Source organism: Prosopis cineraria, unplaced genomic scaffold (assembly GCF_029017545.1).
Source record: "Prosopis cineraria cultivar Desert tree isolate PC_DT_omini unplaced genomic scaffold, ASM2901754v1 PC12, whole genome shotgun sequence".
In the NCBI taxonomy this organism is placed as follows: domain Eukaryota; kingdom Viridiplantae; phylum Streptophyta; class Magnoliopsida; order Fabales; family Fabaceae; genus Prosopis; species Prosopis cineraria.
Genome location: NW_026555343.1, coordinates 20,070,058 through 20,087,865, shown reverse-complemented (window position 1 = coordinate 20,087,865; position 17,808 = coordinate 20,070,058).

Sequence of the window (17,808 nt, the reverse complement as noted above, 5' to 3'; positions counted from 1 at the left end):
TCTCTGAAAAAAAAAAAAAGGAGAAAAAATAGGTTTTAACCTTTGTAAAATATTATACTGTATGCCAGATTGATGATCTTCTGTATGTCAATTGTCATTCTCATCATCTTTCTATCCCTCAATGACTCTTATTTCTTTATTGCTCTTATTTCTCTATCAATTTTATGACATTTTTTTTGGGCCGAAAGATTCTATGACGCTATTTGAGTTCATTTTATTTTTTATAAACTCATCATATATTTTATTGGAAAAAAATGACAATAAAATTCTGCTAAAATATATAAATAACAATTGATGACTTTCAATATTTTAGTAAATTTATTGGAAGTCATTTCTTTGAATTTATTAGCAAAAATATGTTTAAGTGAATGATTATGTGTGAGAATGGATATGAAAATTTGATTAAAAGTTAGTGGATCAATTATAACATTAATTCTAGGCTTTATATATATAGGGAGGCTCAATTTGTGGGCCTGAAGGTGAAAATTTTGCAAAAACACATTTTTGCTGTAATGAAGTGTGAATTTTAATAAAGCAAATAGCTTTTATCTTCAGTGAATGTTAAAGGTTTGGGGACCTCATTTTTTTTACCAATCTTCATTTATAACAACTATAAAACATCCAAGGAGAGGAAAAAGAGTCAAAGGAGAGTTAAAAAAGCTTGAGTTTAATAGAAAATTAAGGGTTTAGTTCAAGATTGCTCCAATTAAGTATTTTTTTTCATTCTTCTTTTTATTTGGATGAATATATTGCTGATATTTGCAATTATTATAGCCATATGTGGCTAATTTTCTTTTAATCTAGGATAGCTATAAACTAATTCTTGAATTAGATTATGTTAGAACCATTTATTTGAGCTTAATGTTAGTTTTGTTTAACTTAATCTCATACTTATTGTCTATTTAATACTTGGCCATTATTGAGTATGAATTTGGGGCTTTGGGTTCTGTTTTGGGAAAGGAAAATCTCAATTAGACCATTAGATTAAGTAATAGAGGATTAAAATTTATTCTAATCTGCTAATAAGATATGAATAAACTTATTGGACCCATATAATCACATTAAAGTGAATTTATGTTTTTTGCCCCTTGGCTATTTTGTTAGGAATAAAATATTAATTTAAGAGAGGAGTGTAATTAACAGGAAGATAATTATTCTTATTAATACTCTAAATTAATAAATTAATATTAAGTAAATTTATTTGGACAATTACATGCTCTGTGAAATTAAAGAAGGGCTTAGCCACCCTAGATTACTTTGATTATTTGTGGTTGTTAAAACTTTTTATTTCAGTAGTTTTATGTAATTTTAATTTCTTATTTTGTGAAATCAAATCCAAATTTTGTTTGCTTGACTTAAATGAAAATAAAAAATTTATTATATAATTACCAATTAACTTGATTATCTATGGGAATAACCTTGATTTATCATGTATCATATTTATGAACATACCCTGTGGAATTTGTTATGTATTTGTGTGCATTAATAGTCAAAATCATTAAAATGTCATAATTTCTTTAAAGTCTTTGAGTACCTTTTTGACATTAATGATTTTAGATTCAATAACTAAATTGTCCTTTGTTTAAAATAAAACAAATAATGAGTTGGAAGTTGTGATTTCTTGTTCATCAATTCTTGCGATTTACGAAATAAATGTTATAATTGCTTAAACAAAATTTAAAATTGGTTATTTTTGGAACTTGAACTTCAATGATAAAATAAATTTCACATAAGAAGTTATGATTTTTATTTAATTCTTGTAATTCACATAATAAAAGTTATGATCGTCTAAAGAAAAGTTGTGAGTAGCTATTTTCAAAACTTAGACTTCAATATGCAATAAAAGAAATTTCAAGTGGAAAGTTGTGATTTTTTGTTTAATTTTTGAGATTCATAAAATGAAATTAAAGTTGTCATTATTTAAATAAAAGTTATGATTGTAATTGATTATTTTTAGAACTTATTTATCAATCATAAATCAAATTTCAAGCGAGAAGTTGTAATTTTTTATTTAATTTTTATAATTTACAGAACAAAAGTTATAATTATTTAAATAAAACTTGTTATTAAGAAAATGAAGTTAGGTTCGTTATTTTCATTTTAAATAAGGAATAATTTAATTATTTAATCTAACATTATTAATGTCAGAAAGCTACTAAGAGATTTTAAAAGAATTATTATATTTTAAGAGACTTACTTATTATTTGTGTATTTTAATAAAATTTTATTATCATTTTTTCTATCTAATTTCATTACTTTTCAATAACTAAAGGAACTAAGGAAAAAGGGGGACAAAATCGATCTTATCATCGCACTATCTCAATAATTCTTAGCCAAGGATGCAGCCAGAGGATAAGGCATTGTCAGAGACTTGTGTTTACATATTTTCTTTCTCATAAATAAAAAAAGAAGGAAAAAAGAATTAAATGAAATTTATTTTTAAAATAAATATAATATAAAATATAAAAATTTAGATAATTAGTGTTTCAAATAATAAATTTTAGAAGTTATAACTCGTTTGGCTTTTAATTTCCATAAATAACGTCATGTACAAATATGTCATCAACTTTTTTTAAGTAAACAAATTAATATTTTCAACTCGCATGCACACACGTGTCACGCAGAATTTTAACTCTGAACATTGTGGTCACAAGGAGGCGGCCGCTGAGATAATTAATCATTGACAAAAAAAAAAAAGGCTTTTCTTTTGGACAAAAAACTGTGGCAATTAATGTCACTGTGATAGCGAAATATATGCTTACGTGTCACATAAAATAAAATATTCTCAAGTCCAATTCATACTTTAGCGTGACGTATTGTCAATTATGCAATCACATTTTGGATCTTCTCCATTACTTGTAACATGGAAGCTGAAAGGGATTTGTAAATTGTAATGCTTTTTCAATAAATTTCTTATCTTTCAAATAAAATATTATCTCCAAATATTTTCATTAAAATCAAATATTAACACTTTTTCAAGGGACAGGGGTTAAATTCCTTTTTTTTTTTTAAAGAAACAAGGGTTAAATTCTATTTAAACAATATTTTGATTGCTTATAGGTATCATCATATTTGAGACAATCTCATTCAAAGTGCAATCAAATATTAAATGTTGACATCTTTCTCAATGGACATTCATACCTTAACATGCTTGTCATGATGAATTAGTCACTTCTATAGATCTAATCTCTTCTTTTGGGTTAAAGACTCAATCCCTATCGGTTCTAGTTAAACAAATTTGTGTAAAGTATAAAAAAATTGTATCTAATTATTTTAATGCATAAAAATGTTGTGGCATTATATTATTGAGAGCAAAACTTATGTACTTAATTTTATATACTTAATATATTTTTATTCAATCAAAAAAAAAGTTAATTTTAATGCTTTAATAATATTAATGACAAAAATATATTATGAAATAAATAATTTATAAATAATATGCTATTTTAATTTAATTGAAAATAATTACTTTAACTTCTATTATTAATCCAGTAAAATACTTTATAAACCATTGCGGTATCAATTTGACGCGGCGCTCTCTGATTGGCCTTTTTTGGATATATTTATCACACGCATGACATTTTTAGAGACGCACACACGTGAAGCTCTGTATAAAGTGAAGCTCCAAATTCACATTTTCATACTCCAAAGAAAAGCTTAGCCTCCATAGCCATACAAACCTTATCTAGCAATTGGCCAACAATGAAGACCAGAGCGACAATAGATTTCTTCTTTCTCTTTCTCTCTATCTTTGCGTTGTTCATCACCAGAAGATCATATGTTCATTCAGAGAGAGTTGATCTTGTGAACGACTCAGAAGGTAGGGCACTGGTAATCGATCGAAGCTACTTCATCTTGCTCGACAATGGCGGATCCATCACAGCCGTTGATACAAGCTTATGTCAAATCTCAGTCATCCAATTACTCCACAACACCACAATACCTTCAAAGATCTCAACCTCACATGACAACTTCGGCTTCATCACCACAGGTTTTCCATATCCATATCGTTCCCAAGCTTCACAGTTCCTTCTCTCTGCATCAGTTCCAACAAATGGGTCGTCGTCAATTCAAAACCTTTGGGCAAGCACGTGATGCTTGGAGATGAAGGACATTACGACCACGCTGTGAGTGGTTCGTTCTACCTGAAAACCTATAATTACGATAAAGGGTATTACAAGCCTGTGTTCTGTGAGGGTATGGGTGAATCTGATGATTGTAAACACATTGGAGTTCAGTTTGACGATGATTATTTTAGGCGTTTGGTAGTCAAAGATCATTTGGAGCCATTGATATTCAAGTTTGTCAGGTTTGAAGAAGATTGCTTTGGTTTTGAAGATTCGTCCATGCGTGCGTGGTGATGTGAACCCGAAAGAATAAATATTCAAGGCTAGCTGAACCTCAGTTGTTAGTTTGGTATGTGAAGCTTTCTTAACAATCTTAATTGTAATGATAATATGATTTGTTTGCATTGTGTTAGTTTGATTGCCTTTTGTGGATAGTAAATCAGGGTGAATTTGGTTAGAGCCAGGCTCCACTTGGCAATCCTTCGAGACATTATGGGTTTATTTAGCATGTATTTTATAAGGTATGTTTGAGATACCACATACACTATTGTTTTTAACATATTATGGTGTAATTTTACACAAGAGAAGTAAAGCCAAACACATGCAGTTTCTCTACTGCCAAATATCTTGTTTCTATCACAGTCAAACATCGGCTAAAGTAATATATAGCCTGCTCACAGCTGGAGGAGTTGGTTTAAGCTAGCAGACTCCTATAGTTATTGGCAGCAGAAATATAATATATATATATATATATATATGAGTTAGTTTTATTATACATAAATATTTTTTTTACAAATATTAAGATTATTATTATCCATATAAAATCTAGTTTTACTATACATACAAATTTTTACAAGGAAAAATAGTAATTAAAGATCGCTAGAGAAAATTTATATCAATCAAAAATTAATTATTGTTAAAACCTGAATGTAAAATAAGCTAGAACGAATTATTATTAATTTAAATTAAAGAGTCATTAAAATTTGAATGAACACTTGTAAATAAAAAACTAATTTAAATTAATAAGTATGTATTCGAATTTTGATAATAAGTAATTTTTGACTAATATAAATTTTCTTCAATAATTTTTAATTGTTATTTTCTCTTTTTATTATAACAAAACAATTTTCCCTCCTTTCAATTTCTCTTTCTTACTCTCCACCGCTTTTCCTCGGCCAAACAGAATAGTAGAAACTGAGATTAGCATGAGAATCAACAGCTCCATCCACCTTTAATTTCAGCCACTGTTTAGTTGGTGGTTTCCAAAATTTAGAGACAATCATCATTAATTATATATGTTCAGAGTTTTGTACGGGGTTTCCTTTTAGGTTTCGAATTCTTTTTTTAATATTCCTTCCAGTCCTTATTACAGAATATCCTCTAATTTTTTTTTTTTAGTACAAGGCATACAATGGGGTATTGATTATATTTTTTTTTTGATATTACTCATTTAAACTCATTAATTGAAAGAAAAAAATATAATGTAAATTTTAAAATTTTTTATTTAAATAATGATAAAATTAAATTTTTTTATTTTAAAATAAAATTAATAACTTAATTACCTCTTTATGATTCTAATAAGTAACAACAAGTAAATCATCCGTAACCTTCACAACCCACCGGTACCTGATCAATGATCCGTAACCTTCACAACCCACCTGTACCTGATTGGGCTAGGTACAAACCCTCTCATTTGTAGAAAAAAATGGACTGGACAAGCTTTACCCTTTGGGTAGCCCGTCCCATCCTGTATAGTATATTACAATATTAAAAAAATAATTTAAATTCAGTCACTAAAATGCATCCATGTGGGTCACATTGCAAGGGGTCTTATTCACACACACGGCAAACCCTCGGTCTCTCTTCTCCCAAGATCTCCACCAAACTCTAATCTCATTTCCCGCATCCCTCCTCTTCCTGTACTATCCACCCTCTACTGTGGCTGTTTGATCTGGAGCCACATGTTGCCCCTCTCCACCACTCAACTTCTCATTATTGTTGTCTATAGGCTCTTCTACTGTTGAGATTATCACTCAAATCTTTATAATCTTTTGTGATAATTTTTATATATTATCTTGATATAAATCTAACATATTTCTATTTAATATTTTAAAAGATATTTATTATTATCCAAGATAATATTTTTAGTTGATGAGAAGTTCTATATATATATATCTTGTCTCTCCATCTCCCATAAAAGAGACAATTATTGTAACTTTCATTTTCTATAGTGAAATTACTCACTTGTTGCCTATGGATTTTTTGTCCCTCAAATTGGGATTTTCCCACATTAAATTTCGTATGTCATTTTTCATCATTTTCTCTAACTTCTCTATAATTATTAATTGTTTTATCCTATTTACTTTCGTTGATTATTTGATCACTTCCTAACAAGTGATATCAGAGCTTAGTTCTTAATTGAAAATTTTTCATGATGTCTACTATTGCAAAGTTTGACATTAAAAAATTTGATGGCAAGATTATTTTTGTTATTTGGCGAGTTCAAATGAAAGCTATTCTTACTCAAAATGGGTTGAAGAAAGCTTTACTTAAAAAGAATAAAAAGCCGGTGACTATGTTTGATGAGTAATTTGAAGAGTTAGATGAAAAAGCTCTTTTAGCTATCCAAGTATGCCTATCCAAGGAAGTTTTACAAGAAGTAGTTAGTGACACTAGTGCAGCTTCATTGTGGTTAAAGTTGGAATCTCTCTATATGATGAAAAGTTTAACAAATAAGCTTCATCTTAAAAAACGGCTATATACCATTCATATGGTTGAAGGCACTCTTATTCAATCTTGTCTTGATGAATTTAATTCCATTATTATGGACTTAGAAAATATTTATGTCAAAATTGAAGATGAGGATAAAGTTGTTTTGTTGGTTATCTCATTGCCTCCCTCTTATAAACATTTCAAAGAGATTATGCTTTATGAAAATTTAGATACCTTAGCCTTTGAAGATGTAAAATCTAACTTATTGTCCAAAGAAAAGTTTGATTTTGAAGTTCATTCTGAGGACAAAGGTGAAGGTTTAAATGTGAGGGGGGAGAAGTGATGAAAAGGGAAGTTCCAAAAAATTTAGATGTAAGTCTAAGAAACATAAATCCAACAACAATGATAAAAAAACCTATAATTATTGCAAGAAGTCAAGTTATAAGATATCTCAATGTTATAGACTTAAAAAGAAGAGTAAAAGAGAAGAAGAAAATAAGCAACCTCAAAAATCATCCACTGAAGCCAATATTGTTGAGACAGAGTCAAATGGTGATGTTTTGTTGTTTGTTTCCTCTATTGATAAGAGGAATAAAATTGACTAGATTCTTGATTCTGCTTGTACTTTTCATATATGTTCTCATAAAGACTGGTTTACCACTCTTGAAAATATTGACCTTGGTATTATTTTGATGGGTGATGATAATGAAAGTAAGATTCTAGGAATTGGTACAGTGCAGATGAAGACTCTTGATGGTATTATTAAAACTCATTTTAATGTTCATTATGTTCCTAAGGTAAAAAGGAATTTGATCTCTTTTGGTACTCTTGAATCTTAAGGGTATAAGTATTCAGCTGCATGTAGAGTTTTTAAAGTTTCTAAAGGTTCTCTCCTTTATATGAAAGGTAATCGTTATGGTACTTTTTATGTCTTGCAAGTTCTACTGTTACAGGTTCAGTAGCTGTTTCAACATCTATGCTTGATGATTCTACACTACCCAATTATGGCACATGCAATTAGGCCATATGAGCGATAAAGTTATGAATATTTTAAGTAAGAAAGGTCTTTTGTGTGGTTTGTAACATTCTAAATTTCTTAATCCTGAGATTAATGGTTAGTTAAGGGTAGAGTGGTAATTAGTGTGAAATTAGAGATTCAAATTATTGCTTGATGATTTGACTCATTGATGTGTTGTATGAATAGATATTGGTGAGAGGAGTGCGTTTCGGGTTGAAGCAACTGTGTGTGGTAAGAATAAATTTCACTGTACCACGCGTTGTGGTTTGTGCTATATGTGCCATAGTACATGGACTAGAAAATGCCTTTGTAAGTCATGAAATTTTAGAAATTTTTAAAGAGTGAAATTTAGAAACACATGAGAGGAGGAGAGAAGAAGGGTTGAGGGGCTAAAGCAAGCTATTTTAGGTAATTGGAAGGTGCTTCTAATTGATAACTTATCAAGTAAGTTACGTATAACTCTTACTTTTCATTCTACACAAATTTCTCTGAAAATGAGTTATAGAGAAATTGAATCGGTGGAATTTAAGGGGTAAGATTCTTGCCCAATAGTAATAAAAAGGTTCTCGAGGGTTAAATTAGAGCTTTGCGACTAGTTTAAAGTTAAACAGTAGAGCTTTAAACCCGTAGGCTCAATTTAGCCCTTAAAGAGAGAAAAGTTAGGGCAGAAATTGTGTTTAAGTGTAATAAGACCAGTTGAGGTAATGTAAAGTAGAAATTGAGTAGTAATAGACCTAGAATGGATAAATGGAAAAGAGTTTACAAATGAATATAGCCCTAGGTTACAAATATGAGTTTTTGGTTAAAATAGACCAAATGACTAAAATGTGTTCAAATTAGCATATTGGACGTGTGAGTTGAGAAAGGAAGTTTGTGATAAGCTGTTGTGGTAGTTGAAATCTATGGATAACCTTTCTAGTGATAGAAAGGTTGAGGTAACCGTGTGTAAGTATGCTATGTATTGTATGAAATGGTTTTGAACTAAGCATGTTTTATAGCATTGTGTGATTGTTATATGAAATAGATTTTGATTGAAAAAAGCATTGAAATGTTTGATTTCAAATGGCATGTATTATATATATATATATATATATGTTATGAGTAAGAAAATGTGAAAGTGGTAATGAGAAACCTTGAATGGTTCGGAAAGCATGATCATAAGGGTGGTAGTTCACCCGAGTAGAGGTGATGATAAAGACCATATGGCATGCTCTTCTTAGTTCCTGGTAGGGTGCGGTGTTGGAGACAATTCTCCTCAGTGCCTTATAAGGTGCGGTGTTGGAGATGTGAAACTCATTAGTATCTGTGTGATATGATGTTGGAGTCAATGACACCCCATTGTATGTATTGGGGGAAACCATAGTCCATATATGTGATAGAACATCTTTGGTCGAGTGATTCTATCACTGTAGGTGAGCTAAAGGCCAATGAGAGTGTATATTGGTCTAAAGTAAGCTTATGATTTCATGTTAGGGTGATTTAGAGGTTCGGTCAGTAGTGATTATGCTATGAGATGCTAAGGAATGCTATGTGAAAGTGGTGAAAAGTAGGGAATGGATATGTGTTATGTGAATATGAATGGAAATGAGAAATGTGATGTAAATACTATTTTAATAATATTTAAATGGTATACTATGCTTTACTTCCATATTGTTGCACGTGATAGTCAACAGGAGTAAGTTATTCTATTACTTAGATTTTTATCTCACACTCATGGTTATATGTTTACATGATCGTGTAGTGATCAGGGCAAGGGAAGAGAATCTAGATTGGCTTGAGTTGTTGAAGCCGTATGACTCTAAAATTTATGTAATGAACCAAGAAACTTATGTATATATGTGTAAATGAGTTGCCATAAGGTTGCATGCATGACTTGAGTAGTTATTCTGTGAAATCTTAGCCTAATTATATGTATCTATGATGAAATGAATCAAAAGGCTATGATTTGAATGTATTTGAGTTGAAATAGTAGTTGATTTTAGTGAATCTTATGCCCAGGCGAGAAATTATGATAAAATGAGTAATTTAGGGCTAAGATTGTAATGTAAAGGTGTTATGAATGTGAGTATGTGTGTTTATGTTGAGAATAAGGCCAAATGGCCTATGTTGTGCCAAGTATAGGCAAAGTGTGTAAATATGTGAAATGTGGAAATTGGCCATAAAGGGGTCAAATTTTAATATATGTGTATGATTGTAATATAATATGGTTAATCAAGTATATTAAGTCCTTTTAAACTTGATTTAAGGCTTTGTATGGTCTAATGAGAGAAAGGGATCGATTTGAACACTTGGGTACGCAATTTTTTTAAAAAAGTGACTTTTTGCATTTGGGTATCTAAGTTTTGATTGGACTATTAGATCATGACCAAACTTATCTCATTAGCTAGCTTATGAGCTAAGCTTTGTGTGGACACTTGAATCACTCCGATCGGACATTGTATGTGAAAATAGTGAATGCCGGAAGTTCATCATTTTTGCTGTCAAAATAACAATAGAAATTTAGACAGGCACATCACGACGCATGGTGACACATCCCGTGGCGCACATACTACACATCACGGTGCATGAACCAAATCCCAATTTGATTTTGTTAGTAGTGATGAGTGCAATTGGAATAGAATGCTGGTAGGTGGTATTGATAAGTGCATACTTTATAATTAAATGGGTATAGATTTTAGTTTGAATTTGATTATATTTATTAAAATTTCATATCTATCTAATTGATATTTATATATTTTTCCCTCATCACTTAATTATAAGATAAAAAGGAATTTTAATACAAAATCCACTCATATCTTTTTATCTATATCTTTTTATCTTTATATTTTGCAGAGAAAAAGAATAAACCAACTAGAAGGAAAGAAGGAAAAGAGAAATATATATGTATATATATCAAAGTCCCATATCAACTAGGAAAAAAAGAAGGAGCCTCCACTTTAATTATAAATACTCCCTCCATCAAGAGGGAAGGATCCAATCACTTATCTGAGTACCTCAAGAATTCTCTCTGAGATATTTGGAGCTTGTAGAAGCATTCTGAAGGCTGAAAGCGAGATCATTGAGGAGTTTCATAAATTATAATTATTTCTCTTCTACTCCTTAATTTTCTCTGTGATCATTTTTCATGATTGGGGATTTTAGAATGGTTTTATTTGATTTTATTATATGTTTCTAAATTACCCAGTTGGGATAAGGATGTAGCCCAATTGGGGAGCTAGTTTTCTATTTCCTTTGTTTTGACTCTTTGCATTTATATTTATGAATATTTTTGCTTTTCCCAATTATATTTATTTCTCTTGTTCTTCATATTGATTTAATGACTGGCCACCATTTAATCAAATCTATGGGTAATCTTGATAGACTGGGAGGTGAAGAGAGAACCTAGATCTAGAGAAATAAACATAAATAACTAGGCTAAGGATAGTTTTAGGAATTTATGGTGACTTAAACTATAGCTTCACGGTTTAATTAGTTGTTTGGGTATCGTGGGAACGAATTCAACACTAATTAAAAAGGGACTAATAATTCGGGAGGATATTAGGACATTTTAGGAATAGTTGCCACTATAATTGATCCGAGTCAACTCAAAGGGTAGAAACTAGCAATCTATAGGGTGAATCCTAAATCCCAATGCTTTAAGTGATTGCATTTTTATCATCATTATTTTCTTGATTTATTTTTATTCCTTATATTTTTATCAAAATTATCCATTTTATCTACTACGCATTAGACAAATTTGTTATTTACTTCTGTTGTATATTCTTTAATGTATTATGATTTTTGATAATTTTGCAAATTAAGTCTTTGGCCAAAGATTTTCAAACAAAATACTTGATTACTGATTGTTATTTTTGAGGTGGTAATTTTGTAAATCTTTTCCTATATCTAGAGGATAGAGGGGAGGGTTACATGGTTAAAGTACTGATAAATTGAAGTTTTGCAAACATTGTGTTTTTGGAAAATAGAAAAGGGTTAGTTTCTCTATTGCAACTCATGACACTAAATGTGATCTTGACTATGCACATTCTAATCTATAGAGACCTTTAAAACATCCTTCTATTAGAGGATGTCGTTATATGATGAATATTCTAGCAAAATTTGGATTTATTTTCTTAGGCATAAAAATGAAGCTTTCTCTTATTTTTAAAAGTAGAAAATTTTAGTCAAGAATCAAATAGGGAGAAAGGTTTAACAATTGAGAACACACAATAGATTAGAGTTTTGTGAAAATGATTTTAATGAGTTTTGTGCTAATAATGGCATTACTAAAGCCCCAACAAAATGGTGTAGGATGTATTATCAGAATTCTACTTGAGAGAGCACATTGTATGCTCTCCAATGCTAGGTTATGGCATCGACATGATTTATAGGCTGAAGCTACCTCTACTACATGTTATTTGGTCAATCGTTCACCTCACATATCACTTGGTTTTCAAGTTTTAGAAGAAATTTAGTTAGGTAATCCTATTAATTATTCTAATTTAAGAATTTTTAGGTGTCCCGCATATGTACATATTAATGATGGTAAATTAGCTCCAAAAGCTAGAAAATGTATATTTCTTGGATATGCATCTGAATCTAAAGGATATTGGTTATGGTGTTCTGACTCTAATAGGAAGAAAGTTATTCTTAGTAGAGACGTCACATTTAATGAAGATGCATTATTTTCTTCCAGGAAAAATTCTTGTCTCTCCTTCTACTGAGGTAATGAGTAGAGTACTAGTGAAAAGGTAGAGTTAGAGGTGAAAGCTATTACTCCTTCTTCTATTATGGAATATTCCTCTAATGGAGGATGTGATGATTAAATATATGATGATGTTACAAGTACCACTCCTGCTATCTATTAAGAGCTAGAATACTCTATTGCTCGAGATCATCTAAAAAGGGATATTAAAAGGCCTACTCTCTAACTTGTCCCAGCTCAACATGCTCACTTGAGACAACATTCTCTTCTCATACTAAGACTTCTCGCTCTTTTCTTGATACTGTCAAACCTCGATATTAAAGGTATGATCAGCATGAAATATTTGGTGAAGTCATATTCTATAAGCCTTGATTAACCATGAATTAAGCTAAAATATCGATATATGTAAGTTATACATATATATAAATATAACAATAATAAAGTTCATAAGTTTTTAAATATTTTGTAAAAATTTCGACAAAGTCTCCCCTCTAATTTAAACCTCCCAAAATTTCCACAACAATAAAACTTGTCAACAAACTAGCAAGGGGACTAGCTCCATTCTAGTTATTTACATAATAACAACATAAGATTAGGACTATCTATGGTATATATGGAGCATTAACTTACAATTCATAAAATACAGTACAAAGTTTCACCAAAAAAGATAAGCACTAGGTGCTTTCTCTTTCCAAAAAGTATAGGGTCCCTCAATGATCCACAAGAGGCGCAAAGTCAACTATAATATCTGAGACCAAAGAAATTTCTAGTAAATAGTGTTCCGATAAAAATTACAATTTTAAAGAAATTTTAAAGAGAATAACTAATAAATCTAATTCAAAATGACTTAATGAAATGATGAAATATAAACTTAAACTAACAATAAATAACGAATTGTCTTAAGAATATAATTGTGAGATTAAACAATGCTATTAGACTCATATCAATGTTTAAAAATTTGTACAACTCATAAATTATAAACATTTTCAATAGTAGTGCAGTTCAATAAAATACTTCAAGAGAATTAACAAAAAAATGATAAATTTAAATTTAAATTTAGGAGGGCTTTATCAAGACAAATAATGAGCATGGACACACAGTCCTAACAAGTGTGGCTAGAAGCCATGAAACAAGCATGGCATAAGCCACGAAACAAGCGTGAGTACAATGCTCACAAATATCCATCCCTCCATTCCATGTGCGTTGGCCTGCGCACGGGGCTAACACCTCCTACAAATACCTTGCTAGCTAAGTATACCATGGCACGCTAAGGGCTAATGAAATTGCCATTAATATCCAACATTCTAAACTCAGTCCTCCTCATTAAAATCAAGTGTATATAGAGTAAGAAAAATAGTTTCAAAGTTTTCATTGGTAAATATTGTCTAACTATCATTTTCCATTATCCAAACATATTATAATTTCCTCCATATATAAATTATTGCAATAAAATTTTTTTATCAACGTAGAATTAAATAATTAAGTCGCTTATGAGAGATAATACCACTTGTCGTCTATCCATTTTAATCATTTCTTATCAACAATATAAAATCTTAGTAAAATCAACACATTTTCATAAATAAAATAATTTTTAGAACAATAAGATAAACAAGAATATTTGTACAATTTATAAATAAATAATAGTAAAATTTAAATAAAGGAATTTTACAAACATTCTACCAAAAATTGATTCGGAACGCTACCCACTCACCTTATAGTTTTCCAAAATTCTAAAGCATGGTTCTCTTAATCTTTTACTTTAATTCTAATGGTGCTCTAAATTTCTTGACAAGGAAATCGTAATTCTAAAATCACTTATTAAAAAAATTTTCAATCACTTAATGGACATTTAAATTCAATCCAAATAATATTAAAGATAATACTCTAACCAATTATATTTTAAATACACTTAAGTAAATCATTTGTCCCTTATGACCCATACTCATTTATAAATCATAATAAATTATATCCATCATTCTTAAGCTTCTTCTAGATTAAAAGAAATATGAAATAAGCATCCTATGTAATCCTTTCTCCTACTTTGGTATTTTAAAATTTTCAATTAACAACTTGAACTATAATTATAGCTACTCTTCCAAGCTATAACATGAAAGCTTTAACAATCCATAATTCAACAAATTTTTCTCTCTCACATTTTTACAAATACCTTGAGGGCATGCATTTATCATTGACAAAAATTGTGAGATGAACAACTAAGAAATTCCAACAACTCCCAAGCTTTGACTTTCATTAACCAAATTTAGTTCAATCCCCACAATAGCACAGCATCTAATATTGACTAAAACTAAACCTTAATTCTTCTAAAACTTTATGACAGCAACAATAAGGAATTAGAATGTTATATAGAGGAGTGAAAAATCACTTAGTGTTGCTATAGAAACTAAAAGGAAGAGAAAAACCCAACAACTCAGCCCCCAAATGAAATTTAGTGTCTATGAACAAATACATGCTTTGCATCAAAGAAGAAAAGGAAAAAAAAAGTTTTGAGCTCCTACACGAACTAGAAGCAAACCAAAATTTCAGCTAACAAATGCAATAGTCGAACTAGCCCCCCACACACAAGGAACTTTCAGTGACTAAGGATGAAGGAGAGATAAAGAACAAGCACACTTCACTCCACAATGAGTAGAAATCGCCAGCATCAAGAGACAAGAGAAAATGATAGATCTTCAACCAAAAGAGAAAAGAAACAAGAAGCTTACTATATGCACGTGTAACAACTAGAATTGAGGAGGAAGAGAAGTTGAAGATGACAGGTATACCCTGGCCAACACCAAACAAGAAAGGAGTAAAGGAGGACGACAGGGGATGAGTTTTCAATGACTCAACCCCCATAAAAGCCAATGACGTGAATAAAGAGAAGAGGAACGGACGAGCAATGGCAGTGAAGAGGGAAGTGAATGGCGATGTTTGAAGATGTTGATTGGTGATGAGAAGGAAGGAAGGATTCAGAGTCTCTCTCTTTTCTCTTGATTCTCCACTGCTCTCAGCTTCGAATATAGGGGAGAATAAGAAATATCTGATTCAAAGGAGAATTGGGAAATTTACAAGAAATGGCTCATGAAAAATTACAAGAAAGGATACAAAATTTTTCTATAATTTAAAATAAAATAAAACTAAATTTTTACTCAATAGAATTCAACCTTCGGACATTTAAGAAAGTTACTAGTATAAGTTCCATTTAAATTATCACTCTCTACTTGTTATAAAATTAATTTAAATAAAATATTAATTGGAAGAAACCTTAATTTATTTAAAAATTTAGGGTCACTACAAATACTTTTGTCAGAATATTGCTAGTTATATTTCTTGTTTGCACCATTCTCTCCTCCTAAGGATGGAAGTTATCCCATAAAAGGAAAAGAATTAGCACTAACTCAATAAGAAAAAACAACATGTGTATAATGTTAATTGCCAACTTTCTACATGCAAATGCACCAATCACAAGCAAACTCAACTCTTAATTCACAAAGCCACAAACCAATCCTCATAACTAGAGAAACTAATGCCAAGTTTGTAATATCCTTACCTATAAAACATTATTAACTCCACAATCAAGGTAACTCGGGAACTAAGCGCATTATTGATTACCAAGTTTTCATAATCTACAATTAATATAACCAAGTTTCAAGTTTCCAAATTATAAATGGAGGAAACACAAATAAACAAGTAGGAGAAGAAGTTTAAAACTATTTGCCAAGGGATCCCAACACGTTCAAGAAATCAATTTCTCCTAAATACTCTCATTATGCTCAAATCAGAATTTTAAAATAATGTAGAAGCTCAAACATAATATGGGCCTAAAACATTGAGTTTCAAAACTCAAAATAACGAAATTGCATAGAAAATCTGACACGCACCGTGATGCATTACATGGAATTGGACAGCAAATAGCTGTTATCATTTGACAGTAGTGGGGTCAAACTTCTAACAAGTCCGATGTTTGATTAAAGTGGTTTCAGTGTCTACATAAAGGTTTCTTCTAGCTCTAGCTAATTGCATAAGTTTCACACTCAAATTCATTTTCTATAAAGTGTTGGACACCTAAATCCATTTTTACTGCTTTTCACATAAAACTCACAATAATGGTGTTCTAACTCATACACAAGTGCCATAAGCCTACACTGACCTCTCAACCACACTCAATAGACTCTAAAGGACCCATGCAATGTACCTTAACCAAAAACACATAAACCTCAATTTCACCACTCCACCTAAATTTCACAAAATAGAAGGGTAGGAAAAGTTTGCACAAATGGTTCATTATCATTCCAAATCAATCAAAATATACCATTCCTACTTGCACAAGTATTTTGGCCCTATCCAAGGGTTTACAACTAAAACTCACTTAACCTAAGGCATAAAATACACAAGTGTGACAATGATAATACAAGTGGTACAAAAATATTCATGTGAAACCTAGTTGGCAATCAAATCAAAATTTATACACATAAAACTATAAGGAAAGGCATGCAAAAAGATTACTCTAAAAATCCTATGCCTTTGCATGTTTTCCCCAAACTAGATCCGATGAGTTAGGCCTTGAAAAAATTAAGAATTCAGAGGTGGGTACAACCACTCAATAATCAAGTTTCACCTAAACTATATAGTTGCATATCAATTGAAAATCAAATACAAATAGGCAAAATCACACAATATGGCACATATGATGAACATAACTATAGTTCATAATACTAACATCCATGTGATCAAACCTAATGTACATATAATCACATACTAACAATGTACATCATAGGGTTGCAATAATATCAACTATGCACCCCTAACAAATACCAGACCATAATAATAACAACCATATGGGCAAATTTAAATGTATGATCAAATGCCAACCTTATACCTTCCTGTTACCTCCAACATGAAACCAATGGCTATTCAGTGGCTATATCCTTCACAAGCTAACCCATCCTTTAACTTGTGAGGAGCTACTGGGTCAGGATCAACTCACTCACTTGTGTGATCTACTTTTTCCTAATACTAACAACCATGGGGTGTCGTACTCCTAATCTAGCCTCCTCATGAATTAGTGGAGACTAGTTAGGTTTGAATCCCTCATAGAACAAATAAGATAGTCTTGAATCAACTAAGGGACACGAGCTACCCCTTGATTCCAACAGTCAGTGGCAAGGCAAGTTTTTGATTCCAACAATCACTGCCAACACCATGTAGATTTAACCATCTACTCCTCTTGCTAGGTGAACTCCTGCCAATGATTATGCTTTGCACAACTTACATGTAGTATGTATTTAAATCAACCAGTCATATCACATGGACTCATATATCCACTC